This window comes from Narcine bancroftii, chromosome 14, assembly GCF_036971445.1.
Source record: "Narcine bancroftii isolate sNarBan1 chromosome 14, sNarBan1.hap1, whole genome shotgun sequence".
NCBI classification, from domain to species: Eukaryota; Metazoa; Chordata; class Chondrichthyes; order Torpediniformes; family Narcinidae; genus Narcine; species Narcine bancroftii.
Genome location: NC_091482.1, coordinates 18,667,576 through 18,690,277, shown reverse-complemented (window position 1 = coordinate 18,690,277; position 22,702 = coordinate 18,667,576). Strand labels below are relative to the sequence as shown.

The window sequence follows — 22,702 nt, the reverse complement described above, 5'->3', positions numbered from 1 at the left end:
CTTCAGAGCTCGGCTATGGTACCATCTCTGATCAAATGTTCAGATCCTGGCATCGGCCTTAGATCCACAACAATTAATGTGAAGTGCAGCTTTCATCCTCATTTCTAAAAAGATGCAATATTGTTTCAACTTTTACTGAGTTAAAATCCTGATTCACTCGATGATAATTTTAATTAGTTCATTATTTGGCCTTCCGTAATTTTTCTGAATTTAACTTTGATTTTATCTCCAACGAAAGTTGGTGTTGGGCAAGACTGCTTCCTCAGTGACAGGTGTGCTGTTTAAACAATTGAACTACTGTTATCCACCTTGTTCCTGATACTTCATCCTCTTCTGGGAATTGCCCTGTATTCTGTTTGAAAGCACAATTTACTCTTTTTCTGCTTATGAATCCAATACTGAACTTTATTAATTCCACAAATCAGCTGCTGTGACGTTAAGTGTGGGATGTTGGTGGCATCGAACATAGAATTAAAGCATAGAAATTGTGCAAGTAGTATTCTCCACATGAGTAGTTTTATGGTTTATTTAATTTTTCACACACCCTACTACAGTATAATCCCTGTTAAATGGAATTCAAGCAAATGGTAAATAAAAAGGTAAAAAATACGAAAGTTAAAAATTGGCGCCCCCTAGCAGTTAGTTCAGCAATCATGCAACAAGCAATCTCAAGCAACCAGCAAATTCAAATCTGGCATCTACCAATCCCCATAGGAGCTGGATTGTGGGGGTTTTATTGAATTAATATGTCAGGCCAGAGCACAATGGAATAGTCTGCTTTCTGGAAAATTTACCTGACCACACTTCTTTGGATCATATGCGGAAAGTCTCCCTTTCTGGCCCTTTGCACCCTCCAGATGTGTGGCAAGGTGTTAAAGGTTATTGATCCATGTTACATGCGACTCCCCCTTCAAAACAAGCGACGTATCACTCTCATCAGTGTCTATGCTCCAACCCTTCAGGTGGAACCAGCAGAAAAGGACAAGTTCTACACTGATCTGCGCAACCACATCCAATGCATCCCTCCAGCCAACAAGGTTGTCATCCTTGGCGACTTCAACGCTCGCGTCGGCAAAGACTCAGAAACCTGGCCAGGAATCCTTGGCAAGCATGGTGTCGGCAAGTGCAATGACAACGGGCGCCTCCTGTTGGAACTCTGCGCAGAACAGCGGCTTGTCATTACTAACACCCTTTTCCAGCAGAGAGACACCCTGAAGACTACCTGGATGCATCCCTGATCCAAACACTGGCACCTCCTGGACTACGTTCTGCTGTGAGGAAGAGACAAACGAGATGTGCTCCACACCAGGGTCATGCCCAGCGCGGAATGCCACATTGCCCACCGGCTTGTTCGCTGCAAGCTCAACCTTCACTTCAAGCCAAAGTTCAAGAACAGTGGTGCCCCCAGAAAGAGGTTCAATGTTGGAAACTTGCAGTCAGACGTAGTGAGAGGAAACTTCCAGGCAAACCTCCAAGCAAGGCTCGAGGATGCAAACTGCCTCACGGACATGTCTCCTGAAACCCTCTGGGATCAGCTGAAAATGGCCATACTGCAATCCACTGAAGAGGTACTGGGATTCTCTTCCAGGAAAAACAAGGACTGGTTTGACGAAAACAACCAGGAAATCCAGGAGCTGCTGGCAAAGAAGCGAGCTGCCCACCAGGCACCTTGCAAAACCTTCCTGGCCAGAGAAAAAACGAGCCTTCCATCTCGCATGCAGCCACCTTCAGCGCAAACTCCGGGAGATCCAAAATGAGTGGTGGACTAGCCTCGCCAAATGAACCCAGCTTAGCATCGACATTGGCGACTTCAGGGATTTTTAATGAGACACTAAAGGCGGTGTACGGCCCCTCACCCCGTCCAAAGTCCTCTGCGCAGCTCAGACGGCGAAGTCCTCCTCAGCAACAAGATCTCCATCCTCAATCGATGGTCAGAACACTTCCAATCCCTTTTCAGTGCCAACCACTCAGTCCAAGAATCCGCCCTGCTCCAGCTCCCTCAACAACCCTTGAGGCTAGAGCTGGATGAGGTCCTTACCCGGGAAGAGACATATAAGGCAACTGAACAACTGAAAAGTGGCAAAGCAGCAGGTATGGATGGAATCCCCCCAGAGGTCTGGAAGGCTGGCGGCAAAGCTCTGCATACCAAACTGCATGAGTTTTTCATGCTCTGCTGGGACCAAGGAAAGCTGTCTCAGGACCTTCGTGATGCCATCATCATCACCCTGTACAAAATCAAAGGCGAGAAATCAGACTGCTCAAACTACAGGGGAATCACGCTGCTCTCCATTGCAGGCAAAATCTTCACTAGGATTCTCCTTAATAGACTAATACCTAGTGTGGCCGAAAATGTCCTCCCAGAATCACAGTGTGGCTTTTGCACAAACAGAGGAATGACTGACATGGTCTTTGCCCTCAGGCAGCTCCAAGAAAAGTGCAGAGAACAAAACAAAGGACTCTACATCACCTTTGTTGATCTCACCAAAGCCTTTGACACCATGAGCAGGAAATGGCTTTGGCAAATACTAGAGCGCCTCGGATGTCCCCCCCCCCCAAGTTCCTCAACATGGTTATCCAACTGCACAAAAACCAACAAGGTCGGGTCAGATACAGCAATGAGCTCTCCGAACCCTTCTCCATTGACAACGGCGTGAAGCAAGGCTGCGTCCTCACACCAACCCTCTTTACTATCTTCTTTAGCATGATGCTGAATTAAGCCAATAAAGACCTCAACAATGAAGACGGTGTTTACATTCAGTACCGCACGGATGGCAGTCTCTTCAATCTGAGGTGCCTGCAAGCTCACACCAAGACACAAGAGCAACTTGTCCGTGAACTACTCTTTGCAGACGATGACGCTTTAATTGCCCGTTCAGAGCCAGCTCTCCAGCCAAAGGACATAAAACTCTTATTTAATTTACCCTTATTGCATTCAATGAGGCTTTTAAGCCCATCAAACCTATGATGGTTCACAGAACAATCCTATTCAACCATTAATTCTCGCCTATCCTCATTAATTCAACTACCCATTTACAGCCAATTAACTTTGCAGCCTGCACGTCTTTACAATGTGGGAGAAAAACAATATAACCAGAGGAAACCCACATAGTCACAGGAAGAACATATAAACTGCATGCAGACAACACTGGAAGTCAGGACTGGATCTTGCTTTCCTTCTATTCTGTGCTCCCTCATTTTGTTTATTCAACCTGGCCTTCGACGTATCTCAGATATCCACCTTAACTGCTCGTTGGAGTTGTTGGGTGGCATCTTTACTAGTTGCTGCACTGTGCCATCCAAAGCTTCGAGCTAGATTTGGAAGTGTGATCATCTGTCAGGAGGGGGCTTTAGAGTTCAGTTGGGGGGTGGAGTGAGAAGGGCAAGATAAAACCATGGTATAAACATCAACCTCCTTGACGACACACTGGATGAGTGAACTCCCTTTCAATTTATGCTGAGGTCGACCACAAGTGTGTCTTGAAAACCTGTTTCAGTGTGAGTTGCCATTGCTTTCAGCAACCATGCAATTGCACAAGGATTTTAACTGTATGACCTCCAAAGGTGCTTCAGTGTGTAAAACAATACATACAATGAGTCAGAAGCCATTTTGATGCCTCTGGAAACACTGGTTATTATTGTTTTTTTTAAAAATAGGATTTCCTTTGGGCGGTGCATAAAAAACATTGCCCTATGCAAAAGAATTTATTGATCAGTGCTTTTCTTGCCAGATAGATACAAAATAATTCAGTGGCATTCGGTGCGGACTAGAAGGGCCTAATGGCCTGTTTCCGTGCTGTAATTGTTATGTTATATGTTATATGTTATCTCCATTTATTCCACAATTGACAATCAAAAACAAATTATCTGCTTGCTATTTCGTTGCATTTTATTGGACTTGATGAGTAAATTGGTTGCTCTGTTTACCACAAGACTGATATAAGGGGAAAAATAGAGTATACTTCATTAATTTTAATGCTAAGAGTGCATTTAAAGAAAATACTTTATTCTTTTGAATGCTGGGAGTATATTAAAAGAAAGTACCTCATTAGTTGCAATGCCTGTTTTGACATGGGAGTATCAGAATTGAAAGTAGGCTGGTTGACCTATTAAGCCTGCTCTACCTTCATAAGATCAAGACTGATCAGATCTGAACTTCCCATTTTAATTCATACCCCTATACTTCCATGTTGTTTCAATATCTGCCAATCGTCACCTTGAATATATTCAATAATCACCCTCACAATTTTCTGGAGTAGAGAATTCCAAAGATTAACTATCATCTGAGGGAAAACATTCTGTCTGATCTCTTATTCTAAAATGGCCTCCTTTTATGTCATAAACAACTGAGAAATATTTCAAATTCAATTATGCTTCAATTTGTTCTGTGGTATGAAATTTCCTTTGGATGAGTTCACCCTGAAATGTCAGTTTTGGTAGGAAGTGCTTGGCTGCAGTCGGAGGTTTCCACCTGCTTCTAAAGGGAATTCATCATACCAGTGCCCAAGAAGAGTAAAGTGAGCTGCCTCAATGACTATCACCCAGTAGCCCTCACATCGACTGTGATGAAATGTTTTAAGAACCAGTCTTCACTGAGGGGTCAGCAGTGGAAAAGGTTAAGAACTTAAAATTCCAAGGTGTCGACATCTCTGTAGATATGTCCTGGAGCCTCCATGTCAATGCAGTCATGAAGAAGGCTTGCCAGTGGCTATATTTCATGAGGAGTTTGAGGAGATTCGAGTAGATCTTGCAAGTTTCTACAGGTGTATCATGACAAGCATTCTGTCTGGTTATTTCACTGGCTCATATAGAGATGCCAAAGCACAGGACAGGAAAAGACTACAGAGATTTGTCAACTCGCCCACCACCATCATGGGTATCAGGTCTCCATCGAGGCCATCTAAAAGAGATGTCTTAAAAAAGCCGCCTCTGTCCTCAAGGTCCCACTCCGTTACCACTGGGAAGAAGGTAAAGGAGCCTGAAGATGAACACCCTGCAGCACAAGGATAGTTTCTTCTCCTCTACCATTAGATTTCTGAATGGACACGACCAGACACTACCTCACTTTTTTCTTTTGCACAAATTTATTATTTTAATGATAATTTATGTTAATTGTAATTTTAATAGAAATTTATGGCCCTATATAAGACCACAAAACAACAAGTTTTGTGACAGGTTGACAATAAATTCTGATTCCGATATTGTTGCACAATTCATCTAACTGGTGTTGAATTACAATCAAAGAGAGTGGGAATTTTACTTGCTATCTTTTCAAAAGCCCTGTGCTTGTCAACTCATACTTGAATTTAAAAATAGCTGGGAATCTTTCCATTGCTGAACAAAATTAATCATTACGTCTTGCCAAAAGACTACTGAGTCAATAAAGCAATTTTGCTGCAACAGAATTGTGAAGATGATACAGAACAAATCACCTCTCACATCTTGGGACAGATTGTGTATGCAGCATTAGATTTAAAAATAATGCATGTTTCAAATTTCCTTCCGCACGTACACAATGTTTACCCTTGAACCTTCTGTTCTGATTTATGATCAGTTGTTTAAATTAACTATCAAAAATATTTTGTAGAATAATATTTTTGAGAACTGGAAGGAATTAATTCTTGAAATATTTTGCAATGCATAATTTATCAAAGAAAAACTGCTAGTCAATAGAAGATTTTCTGTTCAATATTTCAATGTTCTGTTGCTGTGGTAACACATTCAGCAGAACATCCTGAACCAACATCTGAGCACGATATATTTGGGCTGTGTGTGAGCCAATGGTTTGGGCAGCATTTATTCTCAGTGAGATGTTGAGCTACGGCTCCTAGAACGCTTCCACCAGCGTTGTCTCCGCTCCATCCTCAACATCCATTGGAGCGCTTACACCCCTAACGTCGAAGTACTCGAGATGGCAGAGGTCGACAGCATCGAGTCCACGCTGCTGAAGATCCAGCTGCGCTGGGTGGGTCACGTCTCCAGAATGGAGGACCATCGCCTTCCCAAGATCGTGTTATATGGCGAGCTCTCCACTGGCCACCGTGACAGAGGTGCACCAAAGAAAAGGTACAAGGACTGCCTAAAGAAATCTCTTGGTGCCTGCCACATTGACCACCGCCAGTGGGCTGATAACGCCTCAAACCGTGCATCTTGGCGCCTCACAGTTTGGCGGGCAGCAACCTCCTTTGAAGATGACCGCAGAGCCCACCTCACTGACAAAAGGCAAAGGAGGAAACACCCAACCCCAACCAACCAATTTTCCCTTGCAACCGCTGCAATCGTGTCTGCCTGTCCCGCATCGGACTTGTCAGCCACAAACGAGCCTGCAGCTGACATGGACTTTTTACCCCCTCCATAAATCTTCGTCCGCGAAGCCAAGCCAAAGAAGATCTTGTTGACATAACAATTGACAGTCAAGTTACAGAGAGAAAATAACTCAGATGTTTCTGCCTGAACAAACTGAGCTGATCACACATAGGTTCATTTGAAATAAGAACATCAACTCAACATGCAGTTGGTCAACTTTGGATATTTATATTTACACTATATTTTGCCTGGATACTAGGAACTGAATTACAGGGAAAGATTAAACAGGTTCGGACTTTATTCACTGGATCGCAGAAGAATAAGGGGAGATTTGATAGCGGTATTTAAAATTATGAGAGGTACAGACCGACTTTTTCCACTGAGGGTAGGTGAGATACAAACCAGTGGACATGGGTTAAGGGTGACAGGGAAAAGTTTAGGGGGAATATTAGGAGGACCTTCTCAGCAGAGAGAGTGGTGTGAGTGTTCCAGCTGAAGAGGTGAATACAGGCTCAATTTGAACATTTAAGAATTTGGAGAGGTACATGGATGGGATGGATATGGAGGGCTACAGACGGGGTGCAGGTCACTAGGACTAAGCAGTATATTAATTCAGCACAGACTAGAAGAGCTGAAGGGCTTGTTTCTGTGCTGTAGTGTTTTACGATTCTGTTTTACAGTTCTTGGCATGTTGGAGAGAGAGAGAATAAGTAATGGGAATGGAGAACATGCTATAATTTTAATGAAGATTTAAGATGACTTCAAATGAGAACCATCACTGCCTTCGTAAATGGTAAGCTACAGGTTGATGGTAAACAATAGCAGGTGAAATCCATCATCTGTGACTCAATCAAAGTAATTGATTAATAAATAAGTTCACAAGAAAAACAGTCAATGTAAGGAGAGTCCCACATGAGAACAATGACTGAACTTCAAGGCTATTTCATTATTTGTTCAGCACATTTGATGAATCCCTGGGATCACGAAAAATATTAATTAAAAATAGCCTTTAGAAGCGTAGAACATTACAGCACTTAAACAGGCCCTTTGGCCCTTCTAGCCTGTGCTGAACTATTATTCAGCCCAGTTCCTCTGGTCTGCACCCAGTCCATATCTCTTCACACCATTCCCATCCATATTGCTGTCCAAACTTTTCTTAAATGTTAAAATTGAGCCCACATAGATCACTTCAACCGGCAGCTCTTTCTCTTAGTGAAAAAGTTCCCCCTAATGTTCCCGCTAAACTTTTTCATTTTCACCTTTAACCCATGTCCTCTGGTTGGTATAACTCCTAACCTCAGTGAAGAAAGCCTGCTTGCATTGACTCTGTCTATACCCATTACATTTTGTATACCTCTATCAAATCTCAGATGTTCCAAAAAAATACTTGTTGAAATCATAGCAAAACATCCAAACCCACAAATGTGGAGCTACTGAAAGACTCAAACAATGATTTACTTTGATTTCCTGTTTCTCTTCTGTGAATGGGTGTGACGGGCTAATGCTCAATATCTGCATTGTTTCTGTTTGCTCTTCAGTATCTGTCTTTTTTGCTCAAATAAAACCACTTTATAATCTGTATTTTGGTGAATCCTCATGCCACATTGTGTCAGAGGGTCAGTCGTACGGTCCAATAATATTGTGCTGTTTAACGCAAAGCGACCCAATGTTCAGAGCCAAAGAATTATGTTCAAAATAGAAACATTCAAGACATATGCTAATCATGGTGGCACAGTTAGCGTAATGCTGTTACAGCGCCAGCATCTGGGGTTCGAATACAGCGCTGTCTGTAAGGAGCGTGTACATTCGCCCCGTATCTGCGAGGGTTTGCCCCAGGTGTTCCGGTTTCCTCCCACCCTTCAAAAGCAGGTCAATTGGGTGTAATTGGGCAGTACGGACTCTTGGGCTGGAACAGCCTGTTACCGTGCGGTATGTCTAAAAAAAATGTCAAATGACAGGTTAGAGGGTGACTCCTCTTTGCAAACAGTAAACACAGATCTGAACATCATTTGAAGCCCCCCCCCCCACCCCACATCTTTATTTCCAATTATCTTGTGCTCATAATGGTGAACTCCACTGGCTTTTTTAACACAAGCCCCTCAGGGAATGTCAATCAAATTATGTTCTGCTCTTACAGAGAAAATGAAGCAATGATAAGGCAGACACATTTGGTGGGAATACAAAAGAGAAATAAAATTGGCAATTTAAAGAATATTCAATTCATGCACACTAGATTTCATCAATGATATTTCATTGTTCTGAACCTTACCTTTTGCAAATTAATCCCTAGAGCAGTGATGGAACCTGGAGCTGGAGAAGCAGTTGTGGGCCCTTTGGATGCTGGCTGCCTGTGATTGTTGACATCCAAAGGGGCTTTGAGAGGGAACTAATTCACTGAATGCCAAGTGAGAGAAAGACTCCATGTTGTTGTGGTATTTTGAGGGAGTTTGTTACATGCTGTACTGACTGTTTCAATAATAAATAATACATTCTTGTTACAAAAACATGCAGATTTAGCTTATGGTAGTACGTGCACACACACACATCTACATACATATACACACACATAGATATAATATACGCGCGCACGCACACATCTACATACATAGATACACACATAGATATAATATACGCGCGCGTGCACACACAGATATAATATACGCGCACACACACATCTACATACATATATACACACACACATAGATATAATATACGCGTGCACGCACACACATCTACATACATATACACACACAGATATAATATACGCGCGCATGCACACATCTACATACATATATACACACACATAGATATAATATATACACGCATGCATACGCGTTCACGCACACACACATCGACATACATACACACAGACATAGATATAATATACACACGCATGCGCACACACACATAGATAAATAGCTATACCCAGTTGCTCATTAATGCCTTTTAATCGCTTTCTCATTATCCTTTGATCTAAGTCATTATGAACAATTAATTAAACCTCCATTTTTTCTAGTTAGTGCCTTTCTAATATTTTATGCCTCCATTTTGTTTAGTATTTCTAAACTGGAGTGGCCAACTTTTTAATTTTTAATTTAGACACATAGTACAGTAATAGTCCTTTTCGGCCTACGAGTCCATGCTGCCCAATTAACCTCCATCCCTGTTTCATACTCGTGGGCCGAAATGGTCTGTTATCGTGCTGGATGTCTAAATTAAAAATTAAAAGGTTGGCTACCCCTGCCTGAAGATAATCAAGCTGGATCATTCTATTGGATTTATTATCCAAGAATATTATGTTTTGGTTCACATGCCATTACAGATTATTATGTGAGCAACCTCTTCTCACTTTTCAGATATGGGTTCTCAATGTAAATTTATCTTACATTGAAGTTGTTCATTAAAATACCAGCTTATTTCCATACCTTCCTTGCCCATCACAATAGCATTTCACTAATGTTAATTTTTCATAAAATACAGCATTCTTTAAATTTTAATGTATTCTTGACAAAAAAGTCAACACTACCTTTTTGCCCAATCTGGTCTATAACTGAATAGAAAATTCTTGCCAACAGTCAACTGTACATTCTGCAATCGGAATAAATTTGTCTTTTGTAATATTTAATAATGATAACTTACTGACAAAACTATCCCAATCTGTACCAGTGTGTGTCTTCCATCACAGCAGGATCTTATGCACTGAAGTGCTATCTTAAGCAAGCCCTGCAAACCTAGCTGAAAAATCATTGATAGCAAATTTGGCCTCTGGCTGAATATCTCGACATATAGACAAAAAAATGAATAAAAAGCTAATGAATATCAACAATAAAAATACCAATTCAAATGCAAAGTAAAACAAAAACAAAATATGTTTCACCAAAGTTAACATATTAGAAAACACATCATACCAAAAACTTTTGTCTAGTGATTTATCTTCATTGAAATAAATGGAGCTACATGCTGTTCCTGTGCTGTCGACATTCATGGAGATATTTGGGATGGATTTCCAAGGTTATAAAACTGGGATATTGCTGTAATTTTGTTCCCTGCCACTGGACTCCACACATGAAGCACAGTCAAGAATGCCAAATGGTGGAGATCATGCAGATCAATATAACACATCGACAAATACCAGATATTCCACGTAAAACTGCGGTAATCTCTCCATTCTATTTTGATAAACTTCTGCTGTCATCTCATTCTTATTTCTTTTATTATGTTCTGGGAAAATATGGGGAAAAGATGAGTAAACAGATGGGATACCACTCATTACCTCAATGAAAGGCCTACTCTTGTTGTTATGTGGACCCATGTTTCTAATATCCTGACTGCACTGTAATTTGTTCCTGTAATTATATCCACCAGGGATCTTCCATAAACGACCTTAAAGAATAAAATATAAATCAAAGCTGAGGGGAAGACACAAACTCTGCAAGATTATGCAGAATCATACACCATTCTAGTCGTTGTTCTTTGATAAGTCCTTCAAAATTGAGAATTACTTATTTCTTTGTCAAATACCAGTTAATATTCCCAAGTGGTAATCCTCCATTATTGTAATTGAGGCAACCAACTGTACTAATGCGATGAGAGAGGATCCTTCTAATCAATACTGAAATCTCAGGGATTGCAACACCTAATCCTATATATCAGCCGGTTCCCAGTTGTTGTGTGGTTGGTGAAGCCAATGTGGGAACCACAATCTCTTCCATAGAAGAGGGAGGTGGTGGCTGATTAAGTGGACATATTTGGAATCAGGCCAATCATAAATCAAATATAAATAAACCCAAATTAATTATTTGAATGAGCTCAAATACAAAGTATAGCAAATGCTAGTAACATAAAATTAAGCCAAAAAATATTTGAAATACTCAACAAGTCAAGCAGCATCTGTGAAGCAGGAAAGGGAGTTAATGGCCTATATTTTGCTGAGAATAGGTTGATCTGGGGACAGGGCTTTGCCATCTGTCAAAGGAGTGTCTTGGGCAGAGCTTGCCCTGGCCTGTCTCGGCCATTTAATGATATTGTTCATTGCAGCATGTGACTGCCTGGAATTCAGAATTCTACTCAGATTAGGAGACTGCAGATGCTAGGAAGAGGCAAGTTCTGAGATAATAGTTCTGTGCAATGACCTTTCTTCTGAATTAACAATTGTTTACTGATATTATTATCAGCGACATCAGAGATGTCAGAGCAAAATATTACATAAAATCAGAGATTTGATCTGGCAAAATTATTAAGAAAATGAAAATAGAATCTTTACACAGCAAGCTATTGTTGCCAAGCAACCTGTTAAAGGATAAAAATGTGATTATAATACTGATGGAAATCCTCCTTCGAGCATTTTTAAAAATGGTTCTGATTTTTTAAAAAAAATTCTATTTAGATCAATTTGAAATCATATTTATCAAATGTTAAATTCATTCTATACTGTATATATAAAACATCCCATTCTGAAATAAATAAATGTTTTATAATCAATGTTTTAGCACAATGCAATATCTTTATGCGGGTTAGCAAAATTGTAATAATACAATTTAAAAACTGAACTGGAATATGTAAATGCTCATTACATCACTTAAAATCAACTAATTTTTCAAATCACAAGGGTACAGTTAAGTATAAAAAAACATACATAATAATAGAATAGCAATTATGCATCAGTGGTGCCTTGTAACTGCTCTATCTCGGGGTAACTCTTTTCTCTGAGGCAAATGGCTGCAGCTTCAAGCCTGCAGAAACGTGACCACATAATCAAGTCAGAAAATACTGGAATCTCTGAGGAAAAAAAAAAGCCTACTTTTGAAAGGGATATGAATTAAAAGTCCCAAAGTGATGAGGTGCAGTTGATTCATCCTATGCCATTATTCCAAAAGATGTCAGCATTTTGGCCAATTAATCACTCATGCAATATCAGAAATCACCTTCCCCTCATTTCCTCATTCAACACCAGCACTTTGTTATCCCTCCTGGTTAATGAGACATTACTGCTGGTTGTGGAGTGTCACTGTCAACGCAGCTGTGGATGAGTGTGTCCCCAGTGAATCATTCAGGGTTTTCCCCAAATGCTCTGCCACAGAGGGTGGTAGAGGCGGATTCGCTGACTATGTTCAAAAGAGAGTTAGATAAGACTCTTGTGGGTAACGGAGTTAAGGGTTATGGGGATAAGGCTGGAAAGGGGTACTGATGGTAATGATCAGCCATTATCTAAAATGGCGGTGCTGGCCCGATGGGCCAAATGGCCTACTCCAGCTCCTATTGTCTATTGTCTATTGTCTACCTGCAACTCTGAATGATCAATGAAATCCAGAACCTGCTGAGAACCAGATCACAGACATTTAGGTCTGGAGATCCAGATCACTACAGAAGGAACAGATATGACCTTTGGAAAGCCACCTCACGGGGGAAGTTGAGTTTCCGGATGAAAATGGAAACATTGAAGGACAGCTGTGGCTAGGTCTAAGTGACATAACCTGCTACAAACCCAAATCTAGTGCAGTAGGAGATGGCAAAGCTTCCTTCCCAGTTGAACATAATTCCTTTGAACATAAAAACAAGGAAAAACCATCACCGCGCACCCCTGTGTCCCCTGATGATCCGAAGATGACGTGTGGCTGGCTTCAGGAGAGTTAATCCGAGGAAACATCCGGTCCGGATGGAGTACTCAGCTGAATATTAAAAATCTGTGCTGACCAACTTTCCAACGTATTCAAGGATATCTTCAACATCTCAATCTGGCAGTGTGTGGTACCCCTGTGTTTCAAACAGGGGTCAATCATACCAATGTCCAAGAAGAATGTGCTAAGCTGCCTCAATGCCTATTGACCAGTGGGACTCACATCAACATTGATGAAGTGCTTTGAAAGACTAGCGTTGAAGCACATCAGCTCCTGTCTGAGTGGCAATATGGATTTGTTCTAATATGCCTATCGTAGTAACAGGTCTACGGTGGAAGCCATCTCACTGGCTCTATAAAAAGCCCTGAAACACCTCAGGATGCTCTTTATTGGCTACAGTTTGGCATTTAACACCATCATCCCCTCAAAACTGATCGGCAAATTCCAAGACCTGGGACTCAACACCCCAATGTGTAATTGGATCCTGGATTTCCTCACTTCCAGATCTCAATCAGTGAGGATAGGTAAGAACATCTCCTCCACAATCTCCATCAGTACTGGTGCACCACAGGGCTGCATTCTTTGCCCCCTGCTCTACTCACTATACACCTATGACTGTGGCTTGGTATGACCACAATGCCATCTACAAATTCACTGACAATCATGGTACTGGGTTGCATAAAAAGGAGCGATGAGTCAGTACATAGGAGAGAGATTGAATGATGCACCAATAACAACCTCACAATCAATGTCACGAAAACCAAGGAGCTGATTGTTGACTTCAGGAAGGGAAAACCAGAGATATAAAATTCAGTGATCATTGAGGAATCAGAGGTGGAGAAGGTGAGCAAATTTAAGTTCTTGGAGTCACTATCTCGGAGGATCTTTCTTGGGCCCAACACACAAATGGCATCACGAAGAAAGCATGTCAGCACTTCCTTAGGACTTTGCAGAGGTTTGGTATGACATCAGAAACCCTGGCAAATTTCTACAGACGTGTGGTGGAAAGTTTGCTGACCGACTGCATCATGGTCTGGTATGGGGACACCAATACCACTGACTGTAAAGCCCTGCCAAAAGATAATGGACATAGACCAAGACATCACAGGTAAAATCCTCCCCATCATCGAGAACATCCACAGTGAACACTGCCATTAGAGAGCAGTGGCACTCATCGAGGATCCACACCTAAGTAATACTCAGGAAAGAGGTATAGGTGCCACAAGACTTACACCACCAGGTTCAAGAACTGCTGCTACCCCTCCACCATCAGACGCAACAACAAACTCAATCAGGGACTTATTTAAGGACTCTGCACTTTATTGATTTTTTTCTCTCTCTCTGTATTGCAGTCAGTTTGTTTACATTTCTTGATTTGTTTACAAGTGTATGTTGAGTCAGTTTATTTTTTGCACTGCCAATAAGTTGTAATTCTGCTTTGCCTGCAAGAAAAAGAATCTCACGGTTACACGGGATGACATGTATGTATTCTGGCAATAAAGGGGAATTAGGGGATATTGGGAGAAGGCAGGTAGGTGGAGTTAGGTCATAAATTAGATCAGCCATGATCTTATTGAATGGCGGAGCAGGCTCGATGGGCCATTTTTGGCCTACTCCTGTTCCTACTTCCTATGTAAATCAGAAATCTGAATCTATATTAGTTTATGTATTCCTTTATGTAATAAATGTGCTGAAACAAATTATTACAGTTTATTTTTGCTAGTTTTTTTTAACCATGACTTTCATTTACATGGATATTGTTTGCTTAATACAATATTTGACCACATTCCTGTGAAGCACATCGGGATGCTTTACTGTGCTAAAATGTAAGTTTCTGTTATTGCTGTTTGACATCCAATTAACAGCTAATGTGGAAAACGTCCTCCATGGTTTGTGAATTAATTTGGAACATGATAGCTTCATGAAAAGTTGACATGTACTCATACCAACCAGAGTATTTCATCCAGTCTTTCAGGAAGACTGCAAGGATCCAAGAGAGGGCACAGGGACAAGGGGATTTAGTGATCAGGGTAAACTGGTTAAGTTAGGGTTGGAGCAAAGAGGGTTGAAGGGATATTTGATTGAGGAGCGGAAGCTCATGCCTACTCCAAATTTCAAATTTATTGTCAGAGTGCATGTAACATCACATTCAACCCGAAGATTCTTTTTCCTGCAGGTGTGGCAGAATTACCACTTATTAATAGTGCAAAAAAATGTACAAAACCTACACATGTAAACAAATAAAGAAAATAAACACACTGACTGCAATACAGAGAGAAAATAAAATCAAAGTGCAAAAGTAAAAGTCCTTCAATGAGCCCCTGATTGAGTTTGTTGTTAAGGAGTCTGATGAAGGGGGCGGTAGCAGCTGTTCCTGAAGCTGGTGGCACCCATATCTCTTTCCTTATGGTAGCAGCGAGAATAGAGGGCGTGGTGGGTGATGTGGGTCTTTGATGATTCCTACTGCTTTAGGACAGCAGTGTTCCCCGTAGATGTTCTCACTGATGGGGAGGCTTTTGCCTGTGATGGACCTGGGCTATGTCCACTACTTTTGCAGGGCGAATGTAGGAGAATGATAAAAGTGAGATGCAAGAAAAAAACTTTTTTTTAATTATATGAAAGATAAACTCATAGCCCATGTAATGGAAAAGTTTGATGAAAGAATTAGATAGGCCCATTGTGTTGCTTTGACCAATTGTTTCTCCATCGAAGAGTAGGAAGGCCATAGTGGGCAGCCAGGCAAGTCAAATTCTATTGACAATACATTCACCCATCCCTAGTTACACAAGTGAAGTGGTTGCAGACTATAATCCCTTTGTCAGTTCTCAAAGGTCAGCAAAGGTTTTCCTGACTTGTCGAGACCTTGTACAACCCAGTAGCCAGATTCACCTCTGCAGCCAATTATTGTAATTACTGCTAAATTTAGAACTTTATTAATTTCAGGCTTCAGCTGTAAGAACATAAAACAATTAGCTTCCCACAATAAACAAAAGTGCTGGAGTAACTCAACAAGTTACAAGACCCAAGCATTTACCTGCTCTGCTTCTTATAATTTCAAGTGATACCTAACGTACTTGAAGATGCAATTAATCCCTTCACCATGGGAAATGAACGGGAAGAATAGAATGCTATCTTATGGAGCAATCGGATCTTGATCAAATACTACAATCATCCTTGTCAACCACTTCAGTCTAACGCCTTCTCTTGTGGCTCTACAACACGTCCCATATACAGTAAATCTCTGATAATTTGCAATGCTCTGGACTTTGATGGTTCCAGTCTGCAGATTTTCAGGACTACTGGATATTACTTATATTAATAATCCAACTCATTATTATTCATTTCTGTTTTTAGATTGATCACAGTATAGCGGCATGGTGGGTGTGGCAGTTAGTGCAATGCCTTAACAGTACCAGTGATTGGGACTGGACTGGGGTTTGAATTCTGTACTGTCTGTAAGGACTTTGAACATTCTCCCTGTGTCTGTGTAGGTTTCCCCGTGGGTCGCAGTTTCTTCCCACCATTCGAAATATACTGGAGGTGTAGGTTAATGGGGTGTAAATTGGACGGCATGGATCTATAGGCCAAATGGCCTGTTACTGTGCTGTATGTCTAAATATGATAATGTTTTAGTGAATCCGATGAGGTTAAAAAGAACACGGGAAAAAATTAGGTTAATAAGAACATGTAAAAAGGACCTAGATGTGTTTATATGGGCAAGTAAATATAGCCCAATGAGATTCAAAGGAACATAGGAGGAAAGTCCCAGAGAGTCGAAAGGGAGCATAGGAAACATCATCTGAATGATTGGGATTTCCAAACAGTCATATAATGGATTATCAGAGCTTCTCTGAGGTCCATTGCAAAGGATAATATTATGAGGTTTTTAAATATTTTTGAAAATATTAATTGACAAAAGGAATGAAAATATTAAACAAAAATAACGTTCAGTTTGTTTCATTTGTTTGACCTATTTGGCCCCCTTCTGTGGCACAATAACTGCAGAATAATCTCTGTTGTATTTCTTCTGTGACGTTGTATTTTCAAAGGGAACTGGGTTGCCTGAAGGAGGAAGTTGCAGCGTCGGTCTCTTTGGAATGATGCAGGTGCTGGGCATTTCACACAGAAATTTGGTTTTCACATTTCATCCATGCTTGTGACAATATCATGGTGCCACTGAGAAATGTGAAAACCAAATTTATGTACTTTAAAAAAATTTAGACACAGTGCGGTTAACAGGCCCTTTCGGCTCATGCTGCCCAATTACACCCAATTAACCCACAACCCCAGTATGTTTTTTAAACTGGAGCACCCAGAGGAAACCCACAGGATTCAAACCCAGGTGGCTAGCTCTGTAACATTGTTGTGCTAACCACCACACTGACCACACCAGAGGCTGCCTCCCTTAATTGAGTTGGCTGCTTGACAACAGAGTTTATTGCATCCGGATGCGAGATGTTGGCCGAGAACCTAGACAGTCAGTCCAGTGGCAATTGACACATCACTGAAACTGTCACAAGTGGTTCTTTTCCTTTTATTTATTTCTCCAAGCATTTCAAATGAGATGCAAAAGTAATCTCCTGCACTTTATATTTTAAAGAGAGAATTTATTTTGATCCTTTTTTTTTTGCAGGATGACCTCCAGTCTTGATTACCTCCAGTTTTCAATGAAGCACCTCACTGTCTTTTGGTGACTGGAGGCATATTCCCTAATCAAATCTGCAATAAAATTAATGCACTAAGAAAAGGAAGAACTTGCTATTAAAAATAATTACAGATAAAACAAGCTGAAACCTCTCTCCGATGGAGCAAAGTGAGTATAACTAGTGGACAGTTCAGTCACGCCAATTTAATTTTGCAACTAAAGTCCTCTTGGAGCAATGAACACTTTGCTGGAGAAACTCAAGGGGTTGTGCAGCATCAGTAGAGGGAAAAAGAATTGTTTTCTACAGTTTTGATGAGGGGCTTTGAACCAAATTGTTGACATTTCCAAGTATTCCCCCCCCCCTCCCACCCTCGCTCCTCCTCTTCCTTGATGTTGCTCCAGGAGATGTTTTTAAAAACATCCTTTTGGACATTTGATTAAAAGTTGAGGTGCTGCAAGGTTAATTGGATAATTGTGAATGCCGTTGCTTCTTTTTCTATTCAGAAGCATCAAGCAACTATTGCGGGTAAGGCCCCTTGAAGCATATTCATAGAATGCTGGTATATATGGCTGAGGCTGTTCAGAACCACCAGGAAAGCTCAGTTAAATCTGGCCTGTTCAAGCTTTTATAAATGTTCTTATATATTAAATTAAAACTGCAACTGATGAAGACAACTGACAAATGAATGAATAAACCTCATTACATCCAATAGAATTGGCTTAGCAGAAGGCTTACTTCGAAGTAGCAGCAATTAAAACAAATAGGCTAAGCCTCACTGAGATAAGAGCCAGCACTTCACATTTTAACAAAACCATTAATATTGATAGGGATTCTTCTCAGTGGTCTGTGGCTGTGGGAAGCAGACCAATACATCAATTGTCTGATCTTGCGGCACCTACACCTATTTCCTGATGGCAGCAGCGAGAAAGCATGTGCTGGGTGGTGTGGGTCTTTGACGATTGCTGCTGCCCTCCGACAGCAGCGTTCCCTGTAGATGTACTCAATAGCAGAGAGGGTTTTGCCTGCGATGTCTGTTGACATCCAGGGCTTTCAAACAATCTATCTTTGCTGTCTCTGGGTCCATAAAAGAATAGCTTAGTATAGTGGCAAAATAAAGGGGAAAAAACATAGCTGACAATTCTTTCTGTAGCTGTTAGACTTAATCAGATAGAATTGTTTATTCTCTTCACAGAAATAGTAAGCTTTATCTTTTCATTCATTTCAAAAATTCTACATTAATCTTTATCAAAGCTTCTCAAATCAGCCAAGAAAAATAATCAATAGTTCTCAATGTCTCATTATTTTCTTTTGAATGCCATAGAATTACTAAATAGATTTCAGATTCAGATTTCTTGTCAGAGTACACGTATGAGATCACACAACCATGATTCCTTTCACCACTATTAGTGCAAAAAATAAACTGAACATGATGTTCACCTGCATCATTCCAAAGAGACCGACGCTGCAACTTCCTCCTTCAGGCATATAACAAATATAAACAAACTGTCTGTACAATATAGAGAAAACAAAATGAAAATCAATAAAATGCACAAGTAAGAGCTCTTAAAGGAGTCTCTGATTGTGTTTGTCATTGAGGAGTCTGATGGAGGAGGGGTAGCAAATGTTCCTGAACCTGGTGATGTGAGTCTTGCGGCACCTAGACCCTCTCCTGATGGCAGCAGTGAGAAAGTTGGGTGGTGTGGGTCTTTGATGATTACTGCTGCCTTCCGACAGCTGCATTCCCTGTAGATGTACTCAATAGTGGAGAGGGTTTTGTCTGTGATGTCCTGGGCTGTGTCCAATACTTTTTGGAAGGCTTTACACTCAGGGGTATTGGTGTTCTCATACTAGCCCATGATGCAGCCAGTCAGCACACTTTCCACCACATCTCTGTAGGAAAGTGCAAGAGTTTCTGTGTCACACTTAACCTCTACAAACTTCCGAGAAAGTAGAGGCGCTGACATGCTTTCTTCAAAGATGCCATTGAAAGATCCTCAAAGATAGTGACTCACAAGAACTTAAATTTGCTCACCCTCTCCACCCCCTAATCCCCCAATGATCACTGGATTGTATACCTCTGGCTTTCCTTTCCTAAAGTCAACAATCAGCTCCTTAGTTTTGCATGTTCATGTAATGTGAAAGTGCTGGAGTGAAATGGAAGTTTGGTCACAAACCTGAAGAAATTGCATTCAGGAGTAAAACACAAAAATCTGCAGACACTGTTTCTTTCTTTCTTCTTTTCTTTGGCTTGGCTTCGTGGACGAAGATTTATGGAGGGGTAATGTCCACGTCAGCTGCAGGCTCACTTGTGGCTGACAAGTCCAATGCGGGACAGGCAGACACGATTGCAGCGGTTGGAGGGGAAAATTGGTTGGTTGGGGTTGGGTGTTGGGTTTTTCCTCCTTTGTCTTTTGTCAGTGAGGTGGGCTCTGCGGTCTTCTTCAAAGGAGGTTGCTGCCCGCCGAACTGTGAGGCGCCAAGATGTACGGTTTGAGGCGATATCAGCCCACTGGCAGTGGTCAATGTGGCAGGCACCAAGAGATTTCTTTAGGCAGTCCTTGTACCTCTTCTTTGGTGCACCTCTGTCACGGTGGCCAGTGGAGAGCTCGCCGTATAATACGATCTTCGGAAGGCAATGGTCCTCCATTCTGGAGACGTGACCTACCCAGCGCAGCTGGATCTTCAGCAGCGTGGACTCGATGCTGTCGGCCTCTGCCATCTCGAGTACTTCGATGTTAGGGATGAAGGCGCTCCAATGAATGTTGAGGATGGAGCGGAGACAACGTTGGTGGAAGCGTTCTAGGAGCCGTAGGTGATGCCGGTAGAGGACCCATGATTCGGAGCCTTTTGTGATTTTATTTAATATCTAGTTTAGATCTTCCAAAAAATTTTTCACTTTCTCACATGTCCAGATTGCATGAATTGTTGTTCCCATTTCCTTTTTACAGCGAAAACATCTGTCAGATACTGTTGGGTCCCATTTATTTAACTTTTGAGGTGTAATATATATCCTGTGTATCCAGTTATATTGTATCATACGTAACCTCGTATTTATTGTATTTCTCATAGTTCCTGAGCATAATTCTCCCATGTTTCATTCTTTATCTTTATGTTTAGATCTTGTTCCCATTTTTGTTTAGTTTTACTATTTGTTTTCTCGTTATCCTTTTCTTGTAGTTTAATATACATGTTTGTTATAAATTTTTTGATTATCATTGTGTCTGTAATCACATATTCAAAATTACTTCCCTCTGGTAACCTCAGACTGCTTCCCAATTTGTCCTTCAAGTAGGATTTCAGTTGGTAGTATGCCAACACTATATCGTGAGTTATATTATATTTATCCTTCATTTGTTCAAAGGATAATAATTTATTTCCTGAAAAGCAATTTTCTATTCTTTTGATCCCTTTTTTCTCCCATTCTCTAAAAGGGATTAGCTGATTTTGTGTCAGTATTAGTTTTGGTAGTTGGTAATTTGTTTTATTCCTTTCTACATGAATCTTCTTCCAAATATTGAGCAGATGATGTAATACTGGAGAATTCCTACGTTGTACCAATTTTTCATCCCATTTATATAATATATGTTCGGGTATCTTCTCCCCTATTTTATCTAGTTCTAATCTAGTCCAATCTGGCTTTTCCCTTGTTTGATAAAAATCTGATAGGTATCTTAATTGTGCGGCTCTATAATAATTTTTAAAGTTTGGCAGTTGTAAGCCTCCTTGTTTATACCATTCTGTTAATTTATCTAGTGCTATCCTCGGTTTTCCCCCTTTCCATAAAAATTTCCTTATTATTTTCTTTAACTCCTTGAAGAATTTCTCCATCAAGTGTATTGGCAATGCCTGAAATAGGTATTGTATCCTTGGGAAAATGTTCATTTTAATACAGTTTATCCTTCCTATTAGTGTTAGTGGTAAGTCTTTCCAATGCTCTAAGTCGTCCTGTAATTTTTTCATTAGTGGATAATAATTGAGTTTATATAGATGGCCGAGGTTTTTATTTATTTGTATACTTAGGTATCGTATTGCTTGCATTTGCCATCTGAATGGTGATTCTTTCTTAAATTTTGAGCAATCCGCATTATTCATTGGCATTGCTTCACTTTTATTTGCGTTAATCTTGTATCCCGACACTTCTCCATATTCCTTCAATTTCTTATGCAATTCTTTTATTGATATTTCTGGTTCTGTTAAGTATACTATAACGTCATCTGCAAATAAACTGATTTTATATTCCTTGTCTTTTATTTTTATCCTTTTTATTTTATTTTCTGTTCTTATCAGTTCTGCTAGTGGTTCTATTGCTAACACGAGCAATAAGGGCGATAGTGGGCATCCCTGCCTTGTTGATCTGCTGAATTTAAATTGTTTTGATATATATCCATTTACTGTCACTTTCGCCAATGGCCCCTTATATAATGCTTTAATCCAATTAATATATTTCTCTGGTAAACTGAATTTTTGTAGTACTTTGAATAAATAATTCCATTCTACTCTGTCAAAGGCCTTCTCTGCATTTAAAGCCACCGCTACTGTTGGAGCTTTATTTCCTTCTACTGCATGAATTAAGTTAATAAATTTACAAATATTGTCTGTTGTTCGTCTTTTTTTAATAAATCCAGTTTGGTCTAGATTTACTATTTTTGGTACATAGTTGGCTAATCTGTTTGCTAATAGTTTAGCTATTATCTTATAATCTGTGTTAAGTAAAGATATTGGTCTATATGACGCTGGTGCGAGTGGATCTTTCCCTGTCTTTGGTATTACTGTAATTATTGCTGTTTTGCATGAATCTGGTAAGCTTTGTGTTTTATCAATCTGGTTGATTACATCCAGGAGGGGAGGAATTAATAAATCTTTAAATGTTTTATAGAATTCTATTGGGAATCCATCCTCTCCTGGTGTTTTATTATTCGGTAGTTTTTTTTATTATCTCTTGTATTTCTACTATTTCAAATGGTTCTGTTAATTTATTTTGTTCCTCTATTTGTAATTTCGGTAGTTCAATTTTAGTTAAAAATTCATCTATTTTGTCTTCTTTCCCTTCGTTTTCAGTTTGGTATAATTGTTCGTAGAATTCTCTGAAGCTTTCATTAATCTCCGTTGGATTATATGTGATTTGATTGTCTTTTT

The 22,702-nt window shown here is 40.3% G+C and overlaps 1 protein-coding gene and 1 long non-coding RNA gene across 6 annotated transcripts in view; one reads left to right on the top strand and one right to left on the bottom strand.

Annotated features, from left to right (window-relative positions):
• The window catches only part of LOC138749433 (uncharacterized), a 44,723-nt gene extending 35,773 nt beyond the window's left edge, over positions 1-8,950 (top strand). Inside the window, exons 6-7 of the long non-coding RNA XR_011348633.1 lie at positions 6,984-7,096; positions 8,594-8,950. This is a non-coding gene — a long non-coding RNA (uncharacterized lncRNA). The remainder of the gene's footprint in view (positions 1-6,983; positions 7,097-8,593) is intronic.
• appbp2 (amyloid beta precursor protein (cytoplasmic tail) binding protein 2) overlaps positions 1-22,702 on the bottom strand; it is a 299,366-nt gene that overhangs the window by 77,182 nt on the left and 199,482 nt on the right. The window lies entirely within an intron of this gene.